At 39.4% G+C, this 6,997-nt stretch overlaps 1 pseudogene; it reads right to left on the bottom strand.

Annotated features, from left to right (window-relative positions):
• Positions 1–333: 333 nt before the first annotated feature.
• On the bottom strand, positions 334–792 carry LOC102768751 (annotated as a pseudogene).
• Positions 793–6,997: the final 6,205 nt, after the last annotated feature.

A 6,997-nucleotide genomic window follows, 5' to 3' on the forward strand; every position in this document is an offset into this window, starting at 1 on the left:
AGGTCTAATAATTATCCTTGTGCACTTCGTGTGTGCCCTCCGGTTACAATTGAGTGTTTTTTTTTTTTTTTTTGTCAGAAACAGAAACTGGTTTATTATCTAGACAGCTGATATTAAATATAATGGAATTCTTCTGCCAAAGTATAGTTTATCAATTTGATTCATCAACTTTTGATGCTTAAAAAATATTCACTGGAATAAGATTAAACAATTAAATGTTAGTTCATGTCTTTTATTAACCCAAATACAATTACTTGTCTTCTCATCAACTTTTGATGTTTAAAAAATGTTCACCGGAATAAAGTTAAACAATTAAATGTCAGTCCCTGTCTTTTATTAACCCAAATACAATTACTTGTCTTCTGGTTTGTTGAAACATTTGCCACAATAATGTCTGTCAAAGTGGCTGGCCATAAACACTCCAGCACCACATTCGTCTGAGGGCACTCCTGAAAAAGGTGACTGGTTTTGCCATTCTCATCCACTTTGTGGTATTTCAGGACAGCCAGCTTAACCTTCTTTCTCTTATGCTTGTTCTCCTTGGGAGTGGTGTAAGACTTCTTCTATCTTTTCTTAGCACCACCATGAAGTCTCAACACAAGAGGAAGAGTGGACTCCTTTTGAATGTTGTAGTCAAAGTATGTCCGTCTTCAATTGCTTGCCAGCAAAGATCAGTCTTTGCTGATCAGGAGGAATTCCTTCCTTATCGTGGATCTTGGCTTTTACTAGTATATTTTCTATCGTATCAGAGGGTTCAACTTTGAGAGTGAGGGTTTTCATGAAAATCAGCATCCCGCAGATTGCAGACAATTGCTATTGGCTCGTTCTTTTGTGGGCTCATCCCAGTGAAACTCAACTCCCAACACAGTGTGCAATCTGCTTGCAGTTACTTATCACACAAAGTGGAATTCTCTGCAAATTTTGGAGCCTGTGTATATACTACTTCTGGAGCTTATTGGATCCTGTTCTGTTGTTTGAAGCTGGCCATTGGGTTTACTGGTTTTGAGCCTCTTTGGAGTGTCTCTGGTACAGGCCAATGTCAGGTGCTGTTTGTGACTGGCCCTGGTTAGAGCTATCAGCAACCCATAGCTTGTAGCTCCCTAGACACAAATGGGAAGGACCAAATTGCACACCAAGGTCTGTTTTTTCTTGCTCAGGGCCCAGAGGCAGGTCAGACAAAAACTCAAAACAATAGGAGATCTGCCTCTGCCTGCAGGCAGATTGTTAGTCTCAATCACTTAGTGAGCCTCAGGCTGCAGAGCTCAATGGAGTGTTTACTCAGAAGGATGGGGAAAAAGGGTTTCCAAGGGGTGGGGCAATTTCTTCCCCCCAGGCACAAGTTGCACGAATGGGGAAGCTCCACTTGAGAAAGATGACTCAGCACATGGGTCCACAAGGTGGTCCTCTGTGCTCTCTCCCCACCAAGCTGCCCACCCCAGACTCTCCTCACCCAGCTCTAGTCCACTCTGTCCTCCCACTGCTGGAGCCCAAGGTAAGTGGCTGCAAACAAAATCTAGTGTGCTGGCTCCGTAAGAGGATGTCTGCATATCTAGCTGCCTGTCCCCGCTGGACAGAACCCCTGGTGCTTTTCACAGCAAGATGTGATGTAGGCACCTTTCCCAGTTCTGGTGCTTTGGGCTGGGGAGCCCTCCAGGTTTGGGGTTTAGATCCCAGACTTCTCAGGGGGAACCTCCCGCAATTGAGATAATCCTCTGGAGCTTCAGCTGCTGCCTTTGGAGCGCGGCTCCTCTGCTCTTCCTCTTCGATGAGGTCCCTGTATGTCCTTGGTTATAAGGGTTCTCCCCAGCTAGTCTTCAGTTGGTTATTCAGGATGACTTTTCTGTATTTTAGTTGTAACTCCAGTTTGGTTCTGGGAAAATGTCAGCATAGCTTCCACTTAATCCACTGCCATTTTCCTCCAGTCACTCAGTTTTTCCTTTTTTTTTTTTAAAGAAAAAAAAAGAGTGACATCATAAAAAAGAGCAGGTGCTTTTTTATTTGTTGAATAAATGATTATACTCCTTTTCAATACCACCAGCCTCCATCTCCTTTTCTCTGGGCCACTGTGCACATTCCCAGAAGAGACTTTGAAACAGAAACGCACTTTACTTTCTGCTATAGGTGAGGAAGTTAGGATTGACTAAGATCTTAAAAACATAATGTTGGCTACTGGCCTAGGAAGGAGAAAGCATAAACTACTGATTACTTACTTTATTAACAACTCATTTTATACATACGTGTATATATAATGTATAATAATGGGTCTTACCTCTGCCTCTGTTTCCTTTTGATTACCAAGCTGACATGAATTGGTTACTAGGGTTTCTTTCCTAGGGAGTAATTCTGATCTAGTCTGAACACTATACAGTGTATTGGACTCCACTCATTTCTAATGTTGTCAGGAGTATTCTGGGATGTCTATGTTTGTCTTTAGGATTCTTATTCTGAACTCTGTATCTTCACCTTTGCATTTATTTTGCAACATAATCTTTAAGAACTAATTAGTTCTTAATCATTTGATTTTTATAAAGCTTTGATTCACTTAAACAGATGGCTGGGTAATCTGAGACCATTAAAAGGATACTTCTGTGCTTCTAATGACTTTTGGAGTAAAATTGTACATATGTTACTTTTTACAATTGTGACTTTAGAAGTCAATACTTCTTAATCAGTGGTGACTTTGCCTGCCAGGGGGGACACTTAGCAAACATATTTGACTCTCATGACTAGAGGTGTACTCACCTAGTGAGTAGAAGCCAAAGATGCTGCTACACACCCTACAGTGTACAGGACAGCCTCCCCCATTCCCAAAAGAGAATATGACCCTAAGTTTAAAAAATATGAAGGTTTAGGAACCCTGACTTAGGAAAATTACTTCACCTTTCTATACTTAATTTCTTCATCTACAAAATGGAAATAACCAAGTCTACTTATGAGGTTTTTGTGCAACCAAAATTAGATAGCAGTACAAACAGAGGGATCCATTAGTAGAAACTACATATATGGTAGTTATTAATATTAAATAATATTAGAGCTGGAAGTTTTTTGAGAGCATGTTGATCCACTGTCTTGTATCATGCACCTGTTCTGTCCCATTTCAAATGCACCTGGCTTTCCCCTTTACTCCAGTAACTGCTCAGGGGAACACTTCTGTGCAGGCTCTGAACTCCTTCCCTCCAGTGCAACCTGAGGCCACTTTGTTTCAGGCTTCCATACACACCTCTCATTTCCTGACCAAGGCTCCTCTGACATCTCTGGGTGGACACCTGTGGGACCCTGAGCCGAACACATGCAATAGCACAACCATGCCTGACTGATAGGGCCCTGAGTTGATGAATACATTCTTCCTTCCGCCTTTTTTTTTTAATATATTTTTTTATTTATTTTTTACAGAGAGGAGGGGAGAGGGATAGAGAGTCAGAAAAATCGATGAGAGAGAAACATCGATCAGCTGCCTCCTGCACACTCCCCACTGAGGATGCGCCCGCGACCAAGGCACATGCCCCTGACCAGAATGGAACCTGGGACTCTTGAGTCCACAGGCCGATGCTCTATCCACTGAGCCAAACCAGTTAGGGCTTCTTTCCGCCTTTTGTCCCTGAGTGGACTGCTCTAACACTGCTCATATCATGAAGTTTCCAGAAGGTTCTGAGCACCAGTAGCTCAAAATAGTGGCCAACTGGACACCATACAGATCATTCTATTGACTTCTTCTCCTTTTCTGTTTCGTTACTCTTGTCCTTCATTTCTGCTCTCTGCGATCATTTCCCAAATACACTTCGCATGTAGGCATTTTTCCTAGATTCTGCTTTCAAAATTCTGGTAGTGACACATCTCATCCAAGAGATAGGAAAATAGAGGCTCAGGAAGATGATAAAATGGAGGTTCAAAAAGGCCACACAGTATGAAAGCCAAGGCTAGAACAAAACGTCTTGACACTTTTTCAATCCTCTGTCACCACACCATAATTTCCCTCCACATTATAGTTTGACTCAGCTCATGAATGCTATTTATGTGATAACTATTTTGGTTATTATTAGGGACTGTTAAAATATGACAAGGAGGCATATGCTAATAAAATATGTGGGTTTCTAGAGTGCCAGCAAAAACTGTTTATATCATGGTTAAAAAAATTATATAAAGTGTTTTATGTATTCTACCACCTGGAATGTCTACAAAAGTATAAAATTATATCTCAAGGTTACATGATCCTTAAATATCTATAATAATAAAAGGGTAATATGCTAATTAGACTGGACATCCTGCCAGACATTCTTCCTTCCAGACAAAGCCACAGTGGGCAGGGGCCACGGCAGAGGCCCCCGGCTGCGGCAGTGGTGGTGGTGGGTGGGGGCTGGGGCCAAGGCCCTTGCATGAATTTCATGCATCAGGCCTCTAGTAATTATACATATAACTGTACCTCTATAAGGTTTGCATAACAAAAAGTATTGTTAAAAACTTTCACCAAATTTCTGTTATTCAATATTGTACAAAATCTGCAGATCATTTTAATACATGAAACAGTCATTGCCTCTGAGAAAACTGAATTCACACCTAATAGTGCTCAAAACTGTTGGTCAAACATGTTATAAAAAGAGGATTTAGAGGTAGTTCTTAAGGCATCTCTAATAAATATGACAAATTAACAATAAGCAGAAATACACTGCCACTTTATGTGGTATTTCCCTGGCCTGTCTAGTAATACATATTCCAGAAGATAGAAAGAGCATGGTGTTCTTCTGCATAGACAGATCTGTCACAATCTAGTTTGCAATTGCTCTTAATGAATTGTAAACTCATGCCAAGTGGGAGTTGATGCATTAATCCATGTTAGTATTTGTGAAAATGCATGTGAACACAGTGAGTGAGTCATCCTAGAGTCTGGATTACCTTGTCCAAGAACAAAAATAGCAGGGTTTCTGCATCTGTGAACTCAAACATAGCATTAAGCCACAGTTTACCCACCTCTGAAAAAATTGGACTTGTTCAAGTGGTGCTGGATCAGGGCTTTTTTTTTTTTTTTTTTTTTTTTTTTTAAATCAAAGTGGTGGTTTTGTTCTAAGAGGAAAAGAGATAGTTTTGCAGACAGACCATAGGATAACCAGTTCTGGTGGATGGGGACTGGACTATTATGTTAGAAAGTATTCATGTCTTCCACAGAAATAGCCGAAAGAGAAGCAATTAATTATTTTTTGAACAGGTGTAGAAAGGTTTTGCAAATCCAAGATTACATCTCAGGAAAGCTTAAGCAATACCATTGGCTGGGATGAAACTTGCCTCAAAAAAGAGATTTTCTTGGTGGGACTGGCCCACCAATTATCTCTAGTCTACTTGTCTTTAAGGTCCATTTAATATGTGACAAAGGATTGTGTGTCTTTTTATTTTATTTCATATATTTTAGAGAGAGAGGAAGGGAGAAAGATAGAAACATCAATGAGAGAGAAGCATCATCGATTGGCTACTGCCTGCATGCCCATACTGAGGATGGAGCCTGCAACCCAGGCATGTGCCCTGATCAGGAATCAAACTGGTGGCCTCTTGGTTCTTGGGTCGATGCTCAACCACTGAGCCACAACGTCTAGGCAGGGCTTATGTGTCTTGTTAAATAACTTGGACTTAAGGATACTGGCTAGACAAAGGCAGTAATAAAACCCAGAATGACTTCAGATATTTATTTTACCAACAAGCAGGAGTTAGAAAAAACTGCTGGCAGGAAAGACTATTTTAATGCTATTGACATAATACAATACCAAGATAATGGAAGATTTCACTTAAGTGTAAGTGAGAGTGGTGAGCACATATTCAATTTGGGAGTAAGAGGAACTTTCTTCACCTGTTGATTGAAGGAATATAACATACTTTCACATACCTATTTTGTATAAGTTCTTTCCAGCATTGTTTGCTTTTCCTCAAATATATATTATGTTTTTAACACTTATTAGCATTCATTCATTCAGTCAGCATTCACTTAGATATTTATGAAGCATCAAGCATGTGCTATACACAGCAAGAGAAAATAAATATAAGATTGCATGAAAACTGTACTGAGTGTGGTAGCACAAATTTTGATTATCGCTTTAGAGGTGGTTATAATCTGTCAGAGGAGCCTAAACTCTCTAGGACAGTGATGGTGAACATTTTGAGCTTGGCGTGTCAGCATTTTGAAAAACCCTAACTTAACTCTGGTGCCGTGTCACATATAGAAATTTTTTGATATTTGCAACCATTGTAAAACAGACTTATATTTTTGATATTTATTTTATATATTTAAATGCTATTTAACAAAAAAAATAAACCAAAAAAATGAGTTCGCATGTCACCTCTGACATGCATGTCATAGGTTCGCCATCACTGCTATAGGATGAATTTACTTCTTTGCTTCATTAAAAAATAAGCTTTAAATAAAAAGACAAGAGATGTATATTCTATTTTGCCACAACATTTCTGAGTATTCTTAGATAAGTCACTCTTCCAGCTGTTGGTTTCCAAATTTGTAAAATAATGAACTTGCAACTTCAAAATGTTATGAGCTGCTCAATGTCAGTAGTTTTTAGAGAAATGTAAATCCAAACCACAAAGATATATCATTTCACACCCTGTAGAATGGCTATAATAAATAAGACAGACAATAATAAATGTTAGTGAGCGTGTGGAAAATATGAACCCTCAAACATTGCTGGTGGGAATGTAAAATAGTACAGTCACTTTGGCAGGTTCTTAAAAAGTTAAATTTAAGACTACCATATAATCCAGCCCTCCCACTTTAGGTATTTATTTACTCAAGAGAGGCAAAAGCATGTGTGTACACAAAGACTTGTGAGAGAAAGTTTATGGCATTTTTCCTAAGGCCAGAAACTGGAAACAACCTCAATGTCTATCAAGCTGTCATGGATAGACAAAATGTGGTGGATTTACATCATTGAAAACTTTTAGCAATAAAAAGGAACAAACTCCTGACATATGCAACTTCATGAATGAACCTCTAAAAACGTTATGC

This window comes from Myotis davidii, unplaced genomic scaffold (assembly GCF_000327345.1).
Source record: "Myotis davidii unplaced genomic scaffold, ASM32734v1 scaffold238, whole genome shotgun sequence".
Classification (NCBI taxonomy): Eukaryota; Metazoa; Chordata; class Mammalia; order Chiroptera; family Vespertilionidae; genus Myotis; species Myotis davidii.